Below are 13,844 nucleotides of genomic sequence, written 5' to 3' on the forward strand. Positions count from 1 at the left end.
AAGGTAATAGGGTGAAAGAAACGAAAGGAAACTAGGCTCAAAGATCCCAATGATATAATCCCCATAACCCTCGTGCATGATATGCAATGCGTAGAAAACGTCATGAGTCTCGGACCTAGGGATCCCCACACGAAAAGTGATGATAAATGAATGGTCACATCGAATGAACAAGTATGATGTGTGGATGCTGAAACCATGTCAAACATCAAATAGAATGAGAAAAGAATAAGATAAGATGAAGTGGAGTGAAACGGGGGGATAAAATAAAGATGGAAGAAGGAGAAGAGATAGAAAAGTGAGTGATGGTCACCCTGCATCAAAGCATGGAAAGTAGTCACATCCGAAATAGAAGAAATGATGGATAGAGCAAGGATCCAGAGATACTGAAGGAAGGTCGCTCGCATCTCTCACAAAAACGAATGGGCAAATCATATTCTCACCCAAAATATACATCAAGATGAATCTCAAGAATAAGCTCCCATACGAGCTCTCTCTCTAACACATAAACTCAATGAAATAAACTAGCACGTCCATACACATGCCCAATGGTGAATGACAAAATGAACAATGCGCTATCTTTTCTATCTTTTTTTTTTTTTTTTTTGCGCATACTCTGATCAATAATGAATGAACTCCCATGAAATACATAGCCAAACGAATAAAAAACACCTCATGTACTGATGTAACATGAATCCTCACTAACAAGACAACCTCTCAAAATAAAATCTCTGAACCACTGCCCATAAGGCGAATGGGGGAGGAACGTGACAATCCTCCATGCAGTGACGTGTGAAAAACCACCACTCAAGGTGAAACACGGATAATGTCGAGTAAGCAATAATGAAAGAAAAGGCAGAGAATGAATATCACAAGTGGTGATATGTGATATAAGAAAAATAGTGATGAAATGATGTCCAAGTGGAAAATATCACAGTGAAGAGTGAAGAATGAGGCTCGAATATGTATGTCAGGTTTGGAACTCATGACTTATCCAAACGTAGCATGCGAGCACTACAGGGTCCCCAACCTGGTGTAATAGGTAAATGAGGTGATGAAAGAAAAGGCTATGTGCTCGTGTGAGGCTCAAAGGGCTAGCAACGGGTAACTCTATATGTGAGGGTGATAAGGTAAATAGGCTTATGAAATGATGGCCACCCATCCTTTGACCACAACCTCAAACATCGTGCTTTCAAGATCTCACATGGTCAATACTGAAGACTGGCATCCATCCAACATAGTCATGGCAACTCCTCTGAAATCGTGCGAAAACTCCCACTAATGCTCTATGACAACCATCAATGTACTCTGAAAATCAACTCACTCTATCATCACAAGCCACTCACCATCGCCTCATAAAATCACCATGTCTAATCATCCTGACTCTCTGAAGTCATGTGCAATGGCTCAAATCTGGATGCTCCATGATAACCCCTCTATCTCAACAATATCGTCAAACAGTCAAGCCACTCTCTCATCACGGTCCATCTATCATCGTGTAAAGCTCACCTCGGGTCTAACCATCTCGGACTCTACCTAGTCAGATCAAGGAAATGATGGAAAGGAAAGGTAATGGTACTGTAGCATGATAAGGCGAACAAGGGTAGTAAAGTCGTGTAATGGTACTAAGGGGTGGTGTCATGTCAGGCTCAAAATGGGTAGGTCGCCAAGTCCATAGAGTCAGGGTACGAATATGGATATGGTACTGTTGTAATCAAAAGGTGAAATGGGTCACAGCCTCAAACTCCTTAGGTCGATCTCCTGATCCTAGGTCAATAGGCTCAATATCCTCCATGATAGGTCATGCCAAAATGATCGTGATGTAAGTGAAAGATGTATCATATCGAAAGCATAACACGCATCAACACAAGATGTGTAAAACACACTCACGAGAAAAATGCCACAATACTTAGATAAAATATCATATCACTAAATGAACCAACGAGTACATCATGTGTGAAATGACAAAGGACTACAAACAACTGAACTCTCAACATGAAACTAAAAACAATGACCCTAAACCGAAAACAGAACTCAACAAAACGAAAACAACTCTGACGAACTGAAAACTGGACTCAACAAAACGGAGACAACTCTGATGATGACCATAATCAGGATGAAAAGGTGCTCTGAAGTGAACTGCTGCAAAGTGATGTATCCATGTCGACTGAATCAAGTCCTCGACCTGGAAGATCCCAGAACACCATATGTCATCAGTACCCTCAATATCCAAATCAATCTACTGATGACCAGGAGCAGGAGGAACTGCATGTGTAGAATGTGTAGGCAGGGGATTGGTGGTCACACTTGGCCTAGCCAAGTCAACCACCCCTGAATCGATCAAATCCTGTATTGCATGATGGAGTGCTGAACAACGCTCAGTATCGTGCCCCGGAATCTGATGATACAAGCAGTGCTCATGTGAACAGAAATGAGGAGGAATAGGATGGGGCAGAGGCCTCAGCGCCAAAGGAACAATCACCCCAGCGTCTCTGAGCTTCTCAAAAGCTCTAGTCAATGTCATGCCCAAAGGAGTGAACTGTCTCGCAGCCCTCTGTGCATATGGTCTAGGTGGCGGGTGAGTAGCGGCTCTCGGATGTGGTGGTCGCGGCTGCATACTAGTCTGAGCAATGTAAGGCTCCTGAGCATAATCCAGCTGATACTGATACTGTGGAAGAGAGAAAGGAGCTCTGACTGTAGGTGGCCTATAAAGTGAGTGATGCGTAGGCCTCCGATGCTGATAACTAATAGCGCCAACCTCTCCAGATCTACTAAATGGCCCAATCAGCTTCTTCCCCTTACTGTCAGGGGAAGGAGTAGTATCTGTCCATAATCCTCGAGCAATGGCCTCCTCAACACTGAAAGCTGCCTGAACCAAACTCCTGAGATCCTGAAATGGGATGCCCACAAGACGTCTCGCGAACCTCGGCTGTAGGTTCCGAAGAACCATATCAATCTGATCCTGCTCCTTAGGCCGATTTACCATACCAGCCACCTTTGCCCTCCAATGAGTGACAAATGAAGAAATAGACTCCTCTGGCCTCTGTCTAGTGGCCTCCAACTCTCGTCTGGATACATCAATATCGGGCACTGAAAGCAAACTGAGTCAGGAACTCACGAGCCACGTCCTCCCAGGTGCGAAGTCTCGAAGGCTCAGCTGAAGCAAACCACCTTTGAGTTGCCCCACTAAGTGACATAGGAAAGAGGGCCACCAACTGTGCATCATCTATCCCATGTGCTCTCATGACCGTGCTATATAGCCTCAAGTAGATCTTGGGACAACCAATCCCACTATAACGCTCAATGTCTGACATGCGAAACTTGGCGGGCAAGCTAGCCGCCGGTATGCCATCTCTGTCATCCCAAGTCAAACCCCCGTCCTGTAATCTGATCTGTCTCATCATGGACTCAAGCCTCTCAACCTTGGCCTCCTGCTCGGCCAATCGAGTATCCTCAATAGTAGGAACCATGGGAGGCAGCACTGTGACAGTAGGTGGTGGAATGATCTCATAATGATCTGCCAGATGGAATGGAGTACCAAGTGAAACCCCAGGTGGACGAGTCTATGCTGTCTGAGATGCATGAGGAATCGTCTCGTCAGTAACCATGCCATCCGGATGAGGATCCTGGTGAGAACTCTCTAACTGATCCAAGCGCCTACTGACTCCGGCCATGAACTCCTGAATGGAAGCAAGTGTGGAAGCTAGCTCATCTGACATCTCAACTGAACTGTCTAAACTCAGATATGAATCTGCTCTAATCAATCGTCCTCTAACTCTCCTCCAAGAATGTGACTCCAGACTCAAACGACTCCTAAACTGACTCCTACAATGCAAACAAGATGGATGAAGGACACGAGATAAAACTCTAAAAGACGACAATACAACATACAAGCACATGGTCCTGAGGTGGCAATCAGAAATCTAGACATATGACGAGAACTCTGGAGTCATAAAGGTGTCCACTGTGAGATGGCTACAAATGTGACTAGAGAATTCTCATCAATAATCCAAGATGAAAGAAGTGTGAAAAACACACTATCACGAGATCAGTACTCCATCTATAAACATATATCTTTACCTCAACTTTCGACTCGAGCTCCATAAGAGGAAGATAATAAGGTGATCAAGGCGAATCTCTAGAAAAAAGTGTGGATGTGAAAATGCGCCTTTCACCTTTCCGTAATGAAAATATGAGCATCGAGTCGAAAATCGAACCAAGGATCAAACAAATGATGAGGTACTGAGCTCGTGATAAACGTACAGTGTAAAAAGATGATCAATGAACATATCCCAAAGTAGCAAGTGAGTGTCAACAAAGTGAAAGGGTGTGTCGAGCCAAGAAATGAGAACGAAAACCCTAAGGAGGAAAACATGACAAACTCATCGAGTGAAAAACTCAATCCAAGGTGACAGGACAAAGGTGATCCAACCGATACTCAAACTCATACCAATCTCCGAGCACTCTCAACTGGAGACTAAAAAGAGGAAGTGTCGAATCTGAACTATGACCACAGAGGCTCTGAAGGCCCTCAGATGCACCCACGTGTAGGAAGGGAGTCCTAATCGAAGGATCTATGGCTCAACCTACGAGGTTAAGGTGGCTCTAAATGGATATGGGTGGACTTTAAAAGATCCCTAGCAGAAGCGATCATACCCTCCGGCGGTACGCAACCCTCTGCACTCCCCCGAAGAGACGGGGCGCTTCCATGCCAGGTGGTCATCACCTCCACACATGCACTACCTCGACATCCCAGGGGTTTCCTATGGTGAAACCTCTCAAAACTCTCAACTCTTGAAGGTCAACTGATGTGCACAGTGACGGTGTGGGTGCATCCGAAAATCCTATGAAACTAAAAAGAAAACAAACTGGCCACACAAATATCCTAAAATCTAGCTCTGGGCTATACAAGTCTTCAAAGTTCGGACTCCAATCAGCATCAATATGTCGACCACCTCCAGAACGCTCCCAAACATAGATATAGCCCATCGCTAGACCCTACTCCTAATCACTAGCTCGGTCGAAGAGCAAACAAAGCAATAAGTTTCGTATCAAATACGAGACCTCAGAAAACAAAGTCGACTGAGACTAGGGACTCGGAAATAAGGGGATAAGGGTGTGTCCCACATAGACAAGCAACTCATGCAGTCACATGGAAATAAGAGAAGTCATGCAACAAACAGTCATGCAAAACAGGTATATATCATCCAAATCTACACACAAACTAATCGAGAAGAATATCTGACAAATGATAGCATGCTCCATGATAACCAAGATAATATATAACCGAGAGAATCAATCATGTCAAATCAAATGATATACAATGGTGAACCTATACATGTGAAGCGATCAGAACAAACATGGCAAAATCAGGGTCACTATGCTAAGCAAGGTAAGATGATCAGTCAACATAATCAGCATATCAATGTTTCAAACAAATAGTAACAATGAAGCACGGGAAAAATTGCCATGATCGGAATCCTCAATCAAGATAAACAATCATCATAATCAACATGTTAATGTCCCAAGTAAAAACAAACACCCAAGCATACATCCAATAGTATCGGGAACTCTCAATGTGCAATCAAGAGATAGGTATCCACTGATCGGCTCATCAAACACCACATTTGCTTCATCTTAAGTTCAAGCTTGACCCTCTAAACAATCCCCAGTGGAGTCGCCATTTTGTGGACCCCGCATTTCGGCTCAATGCGTTTCCCACTCGATGGCAAGCTCGATTTTTATTTTGAAAAATGATTTTATTTGATTAGGAAAAATGACTTGGAGTCGCCACTTATTTTTGTTTTATTTTTAAAAGGGTAAACAAAATAAGAAAGAAAAACCCTAAGTGTGACTCCTTGTTTTGGAAAAGGTGGTCTGTGAAAAACCGAATCGGGTTCGGGGGTCAGGTTACTTATCGGGAAGGTACGGTAAAAACCGTAGCACCCCTCTAAGTCCCTAAAGTCGGGTCTCTACTAATAAAATGAAGCTGACATGGCAACCAATGAGAAAGTCAATGAATACTCAAATTGATCATGCATGTATGAGAATTAAAACAAGCATAAGGAGTGACCATGATGTGAGAAAATACGTACCTGGGTGGCGAACCAATATGCGCTATCAAGAGAGGGGGTTAGTGCACAATAATGATCACAACTATGTCACTTATGTCACCAAACAAGATAAAGAAAGCATCAATAGCACACATAGCTTTTCATTCAAATTCACTCTTATTTTAAAGAAAATTTATTTGATGTCGGGCCCCCACCATAGCCCGTTTATTTTAGTATGAATTAATTCCATAAATTCCATTATTCGGAATTACGGAAATTAATTCACAATTATTTTTAAAACGTTTTAGAAAATCACATAAAATGTGAAAAAGGCTTGCCGGGAAGAAAATGGCGGCAAATTTTATTAAAAGAATGAGGTATTTAGAACCTAAAAAAAATGTCTAAGGATGAAAAATTTAAGAAATGTAGAGTTGGAATTATTTAAAAAAAACCAGAAAAACATTTGAAGAAAACGATTCGGAAGATTATTTTCAAAAATAAAATAAAAAGGATGAATTGGAATATGGCACGTGGTCAAAAAGTGGCCATGCAAAAAGGTGGCCATGCACACCTGCCTGTAGAGTGGGCCCAGGGAGTGAGTTCTGAAATGGGCTATAGTTGCAGGCTCCTTTGAACAGTGAGACAAGGTTCAGATCAAGAGGTTGGCCCACATTAACCGCGTCTACCATTTTTTCATGAAGTCTTGAGCATGCCAACCACTTTTAGGTTATATTCCCATCCCTCTATTTCAATGCAAGCCTGGACGACATGATATAATTCCTGTGACACTTCTGTATCTCCACGCTGTATCACATTAAAATCAAACTTAGCCTCATTTTGACCACTAACCATACTAGATGCAGCTTCTCAACTGTTGAGCTATCATTGATGTTACAGGCAAAAGATATGAGCTTCTGGGCAGCCTCCTCAGATCCAGCGACAGGGAAACGTTCTATCTCCATATGAAACCTCACAGAGCGTTTCATCATTGTATTCTTCCCCATTAAATTTAAACCTTCCAATGGTTTCATCAGCGCACCTTATCTTCTTTACTAAATCTGGCCTAGCTATTTTATTGCTAAAACTTCAATGGGATTCCACATGGCCAGGGTTCAGCGCAATACTTCATGTTTTCACTCTAATGGAACACTGATTTTAAGGTTTCATCATGAAACGGGGATACAGGCCGACTCCAAGTGGTTCCTGGTGGTGGCAGTTGCAAAGGTGTGATGAGGGGAGGCCACGGCGGCACGAGTAGTGGCACTACAGCCGCGAGTGCAGGAGCTGGCTTGAGCGCCAGGTTTGCCGTTGTAGTAGGACGCGCCCCGCTGTGAGCACGGCACACTGTTCCTGCTCAGTGCACCGTAGCTTATGTACCTGGGATGGATTATTGGGTTCTTGAATGAATGAGGTAGGAACCCGTGAATCCATGGAAAGCGAAACTCGGCCTGCTTGTGATGTGGGCAAGGATGTATCACCTGAATCTCCTTGCTGCTGCTGTAGCTGTTCTTCCCCTTGTGAGTGACTGAAACTTTCTTCAATGCACTTGCATTCCTGCATATTCATCAAGTTTCTCGTTGAAGTCCACTTGTGGATCCTTATTCATCAGAACTCCATACAAAATCACCAGATTTTTATATAAAAACACCCTTAACCAATTTGGGAGTATTGAAACACTCATGAACTTATAGGCTCGGAAAATGAAATGTCCAAGGAGGCCATGCAAGCGCCGTTCTCTGTTATTGACGCACTTAACCTCATAGCAAGAGCCACAACTCAACCCATTGTTGAGCAAAGCTGTGCTCAAAGCTGCTGTGTTCGTCCCCTACCCCTCGCTGTACCAGTTTCAAGTTCTGGCGAATTCGATGCCTTATAAACGTCATCATCTTCTTCCTCATCCTCTCCATGAGCACCAAGGGCGTTTGTTGAGTTGCTGGAGCTGTAGCCAGCTGGACCGCGTTGGCAATGAAGTCAATATGACCTGGGTGGAAGGCGACGTCCATATGAGTGTAGGAATAACCTTAGCTAAAGGGCTTCACCACCAGAATACCGCATTCGATAGGAGCTCCGTCCTCGTTTCCTACAGCACAGAAAATTTCAGAATTTCCTCTAGGTAATCTCTTTCTCAAACTCGTTCCACACATGGAAATATCCTCATCCGCTCATTTCTATCAAAACTGGAAAGTGGCGTGCGTGCCTTGCAAATAGAGGAGAGAGAAAAGTGATAGAGAAAACGGGTTGTGAGCGGCAATGAATGCAAACAAGCACGCCGGCGGCACCGTCTGCTGATGAATATCTCAAGTGACTGACCGTTGATGGTCATCTCAGTGACAGCAGCCATACAGGTGACGTCCAGGTTAGAAAGCTCAGGAAGACAAGTGAAAACCCAGAGTTTCAGGCTTTGAGACAATCGCTTGCGCGTGCTGATTCGTGGTCAGAGCCCCAAGATCAATCAGATTTCATTACCGTTTACCTTATCATCCACTACAGATGGGATTCTACCAGATTTCTCAACGATGCTTGCCAGCCGATCCAACACTTGCAATATAACAATCATAGTTTAAACCAGATATACCTCTAATACTGAAACCCATTCCTCCAATTTATTTTCATCGCGTTGCTTCAAAGTCAAGCAGTCATCACCTGAAGAATCTTGAGTATGGAAGCCAAAACAATGACTCGCATGAAACACCCATGTACAGGATGGGGAGAAATAGATAATGTGAAGGAGCGGAGCTTTTCATTTTGAAAAAGAATGGACGAGGAATGAATACCCCATAAATATGAAGTGACTCATTTCATTTTCCTTGTCCTGTGGGCTCAAAATTGGTGGATTAATCCAAAGGAATGTTTTAAAAAAAAACAAACGAAATACGAAAAGGCTCTCAAGTATTAAACAAACAATCAAAACACAGTGAAAACTGAGAAATATAAGATGAAAACGCAATATCCAAACCAAAGCCCACTCACAAATGATGCAGAAGAATTACCTGTAAAAGAGATGAGGGAAACATGATGATATAATGAACAATGAACCCCAAATAAACTTACCAGACAATGCTTTCCTCAAACCAGAGTTTGTTTGTTTCTCCTCAATTTTCTCTGCTCAAGCTTTCCTCACCTGCAGCTGGCCTAACTCTCCCTTCTCTCACCTAAACTCTACTCTCTTTTCCATCCCATGCTCTGTTTTTCTCCGCTTGCTTCTCAAGAATGTCTCTCTCTAAGCTCTTCGAGACTCACCTTCCTCAGCTAAACTCTCTAAAAAAAACTGCTCTGTTTTTCTCTCACCAGTAGTCTCCAAAAAGCAAACCTCTCATGTGAAAGCTCTATTTTCTCTCAGGTTCCCTCTTCTCAAGCCAACAGCCAGCCCCCCCCAAAAAAATCCTTTCCTCTCTAGCTCATCTCCTCTAAGCCTCGAAAAGCACCACCACCCCCTGTAACAGAAACCCTACCTCCACTCTCTCTCGCTGCCAGAGACGCTCCTCCCAGCTTGCACTAACGGCCAACAGATTTTCTCAGAATCACTTTTACAGGTGTCAACTCCTGATTGCTCCTCCAACTCCACTATTGTGATTCTCTAGCAGCTAGTCAAAATGTGACACGTGGCTTCCCCCAGATGGTGGCACCTGGCTAAAAGCAAGCTGCAGAAAATGAGCCCCAAATGGGGTCTACAACGTCATACGTACTTTCCAATGGGAATAGTTACTCCCATTAAAATAGGGTGAACTATTTAAAAGAGCACCACTTTTTGATTGTTTGATATTGGACTTATAGGATCAATAAAAATTTGATTTTTATCCTATATGATTAATAAAAAATTGATTTTTAAATAATATAAATAATAAAAATTGAATTTTTAATCAATATGATAAAGAATTGATTTTTTATCTTGCTCTGATACCAATTGAAAAATGGGTACTACTCTGAATGTCACTTGAATAATAGTCAAAAGTCCAATAGGGAACACCCAGATGAGGGGTGAATGAGTGATTTAAAAATTTAAAACAATATTATTAAATTATAATCAATTTTCTTATCCTAAGATATTATAACGATATTCAAGATATCCAAATAAATGTTCACCTCAAATAAAAATATAATTTTTATGGTTCATTTATATCCAAAGATTATTTAGGGATGGAATAAAACAAATACTAATATCCAAAAGATATCTTGAAGGGTGTTAGGGATAACAAAAATTAGTTATAGGGATAACCACTACAACCACCTAAATAACCAACACAACAACCTCTAGAGTAATCCCAACAAATCAATCGAACCAAGATATTCAATATCATCAACCAAAACATAAGTAGGAATAAATAGATATGTACTTTTTAGTAAAGTCCTTCAAGATATTAAGGATAATCAATTTAACCAGTTATATTCAATTCAAACAAAATATAAAATATAAAATATATAGACAATGAGACACAATAATTTTTATGTGGAAAACCCCCACAAATTGTGGAGATAAAAAACCATAAGGTCTAAGACTTATCAATCTAAATCCACTATTTAAAATCAAGCTACACATATTTAGCTGACCGCTTTACCCTAAAGGCTTAGAATGTGTTTGGAAGTGATTCTAGAAAATATTTATACCATTTTTAACACTTGAATGATAAAAAATTTCAAGTGCTAAAAAGATTAAAAGTGTTTCTTAGAATCACTGCCAAATAGGCTCTTACTCTCCAATACTTATAACTTGATCTACGTCTGCAATGCAACAACTATTTATTGCTCACTAGTAGGACCTTTGATCCCTCGAAAGGATTACAATCTTCAACTAACAATTTAAAGAATTGAATCCTTGAATGAGAGATCAGAAATGGTGTGGTAATAAGGCTTTCTCTTAATGAGGTCCCTCTTTAAGGAACAAGAAGTCTCAACAAAGTATTTTCAATCTTCCTAAAACTCTCCACCCAATCATTCTGGGATCTCTTAACTTGAACCTCTAAGCCTAAATCTCTAATCCTCAAAGGTTTATAAGGGAGGTATTTATAGGCACAAGTCAAAAGAGTCATAGTATCTTAAGTTTCCAAATTAGAGTGAGTGAAAATCATCCAAAATACTTTTCTAAACTCGATAGAATTGACATGACCCTTTGAGCAAACTTGGACCACATGAGCAGTCCATTTAAGCAGTCCTTATCGCTTGAGCAACCCTTGCTTCTTTTGAAAAAATATTTTAAAACATTTTAAGTCCAAAAATGATACTAAACCTTTTATACCTCAAATAAACCTTATATGCCACAAGCCAAACCTTTTTAGATGTACCAGTGACTTCTTGATTGGACGAATAACAACCATTGATCTTCAGTGGAGTGTAAGTCACTATCTAAAAGACTTCTATGGTCAAACATAAATTGGAACAAAATTGTCAACATATGAACAAGACTCAATATTTTAACATTAGGTGCCTTATTTTTGCTTCACCAAAATTTGAAAAAGAAATTAAATTTATATTTCATTAAGTTTAGTTAGGAAATAAATGAATGATTTATTATAATGAAAAATGTCAACTATTAAGATTATATGGTCATAATATGTTAACTATTATAAGAATGAAACTAATTTAAAAAGAATATAATCAATACACACTTCTAATTTGTAGATGAATTTTTAAATCAATCCCTACCCAAGCAATTTTTTTTTTTTTTTTATCAATTTAATATATTTCTTTTAATGTTTTTTGAAATTATTTTTATTAATAATTTTTCTTTAATGTTAGGGTAAGTCCATCAAGTGTTTGATGGTTTTATTATTATTATTATTATTTTACAACAATTTTTATGATATTTTTTTTTTCAAAATTAAATATTTTTTTTTTAAAAAAAAAATTGATGGTAAATCAATTTTTAATTTTTTGAAATGTTATAATTTTTTATGTAAGTATTATGTTATTCCCTATTTATTTTTAGATTTTTTTTATATAATTAATTAATGTGATTATTGTTAAATTATTGTGGATGCAATTTAGGAAAGATGTAGACCTTGATTGTTTGACTTTTTATAGGTTACAACTAATTAATTATTTTGAATAATTTTATTTAAAATTTTTGGATTAATTTTGTATAATATATTGTCATGATATTGTGATATATTAATTATTAAAATATAATCTTAGTTTGCTTTGATTTTGTTATTTTAATCAATGGATAGACCATATTAATTCAATAAAGTTAATTTAATAGTCAAAACATAGAAAATATAATCTCAATTTAAAACATTAATGTACATATTTGTCTAAATAATGTATAATGAAATTATTTTTCGTAACAATATATTTATTTTCCTTCAATATACACTTATTTTTCTAAGAAATGTACTTTTTTTTTTCAAAATGTAATTGTTTTTCCTAAGGATGTACTTATTTATATTATTACAAATTTATCATAAATTTAATTATCAATAAATGACCATTTTGGTATTTTCATTAACCAAAAATTCATAAATCCTCAAGAAGTAAAATGATATATCAAATCACAGACAATAATCACATGCACAAATAGATCTATCTCACAACAAGATCTATAATTTTTTTCTTCTAACATATATTAAATAAAAGTTTTAGGGATAATTCACCTTACCAAAATCCTACCCTTAACTTTAAAATCAAACTCCATAACAATATTCCCCACGTGAAATAAAATAGCATCCTAGAATTTCATACCAACCCAACTACGTTTGGTCTTTCAAACAACCTTTTGAGGACTTATGCTACATGTTTTTTTATTTTTTTATTTTTTGTTTCCCTTTTTATTTTCTGTTTTTCTCATTTCTCTCTACTGTCATCCAACTCTTTTTCTCTCTCATTTCCCCTTTGTTTGACTTTTTCTTTTCTTTTCCTTTTTAATTCTTCATCGTGACTTCCACACCGACTTTTTTTATTATTATTATTACTATTATTACAACTTCTCTATATTATTTTTTATACATATCCTTAAAAATATTTAATTCTTCCTAATTATTTTTATTATAATATACATACTTTTTTTTTTCAAAACTATCATTTTATGTGGACCACGTGTATATTATTATGTGATATTTATTTAAATATTAAATTAAATATTATGGTTTAATAAATAATAAAGCTAAAATCCTATTAGTCAGTTTTCGAGAAGTTAGTTTCTTAAATTAAAGACACTTTGATGGAAAGTGCACTTCTAATTCTATAAGGAAACTGGTCCTCTCTCCACCCTATAAATAAATGTTCTATTCCATCAATAATACGCATAAGAGAAAACCTAAGGGTGAAGGGGTTAAAGGAAAGAAACATAGTTTCTATTATACTTATTGTTTGGTCTCTTCAAAAATTCCCTAGGGATTAAAGACATGTTTTTTGTTTTTCTCTTAATAATAGAATTGTGAAAATCATATTATTCTAAAATCCTTGGTTATTATGACTGTTCTGCAAGAATTAAAGTTATGGTTGTTCTGCAGGAATTAGGGTTATTATTATTCTGCATAAATAAAGAAAACCTAACATGTGGTATTAGAGTAATGGTTCAAGAACTTATGATTTTCCTTTAAAGATTATTTTATATCTCTCTTATGATATCAAATTTTGATGAGAGAATTAAATTTATTGATTGTATTTTTCCGCTGCAATCAACATATTTTGTTGATATTTTTTGTATTCGATTTCTTCCTGAAATGAATTATGGTGGCTTCAAGTTATTATATGAATTACGATTTTATCTCAATTATGATTTGTTGCCACATAATTGTTTATTGCTATTAATGCACAATTTGAATAAATCAAATTCTTTATGACTTTATGTTAAACTTG

The sequence above is a fragment of the Vitis riparia genome, chromosome 5, assembly GCF_004353265.1.
Source record: "Vitis riparia cultivar Riparia Gloire de Montpellier isolate 1030 chromosome 5, EGFV_Vit.rip_1.0, whole genome shotgun sequence".
NCBI lineage: Eukaryota > Viridiplantae > Streptophyta > Magnoliopsida > Vitales > Vitaceae > Vitis > Vitis riparia.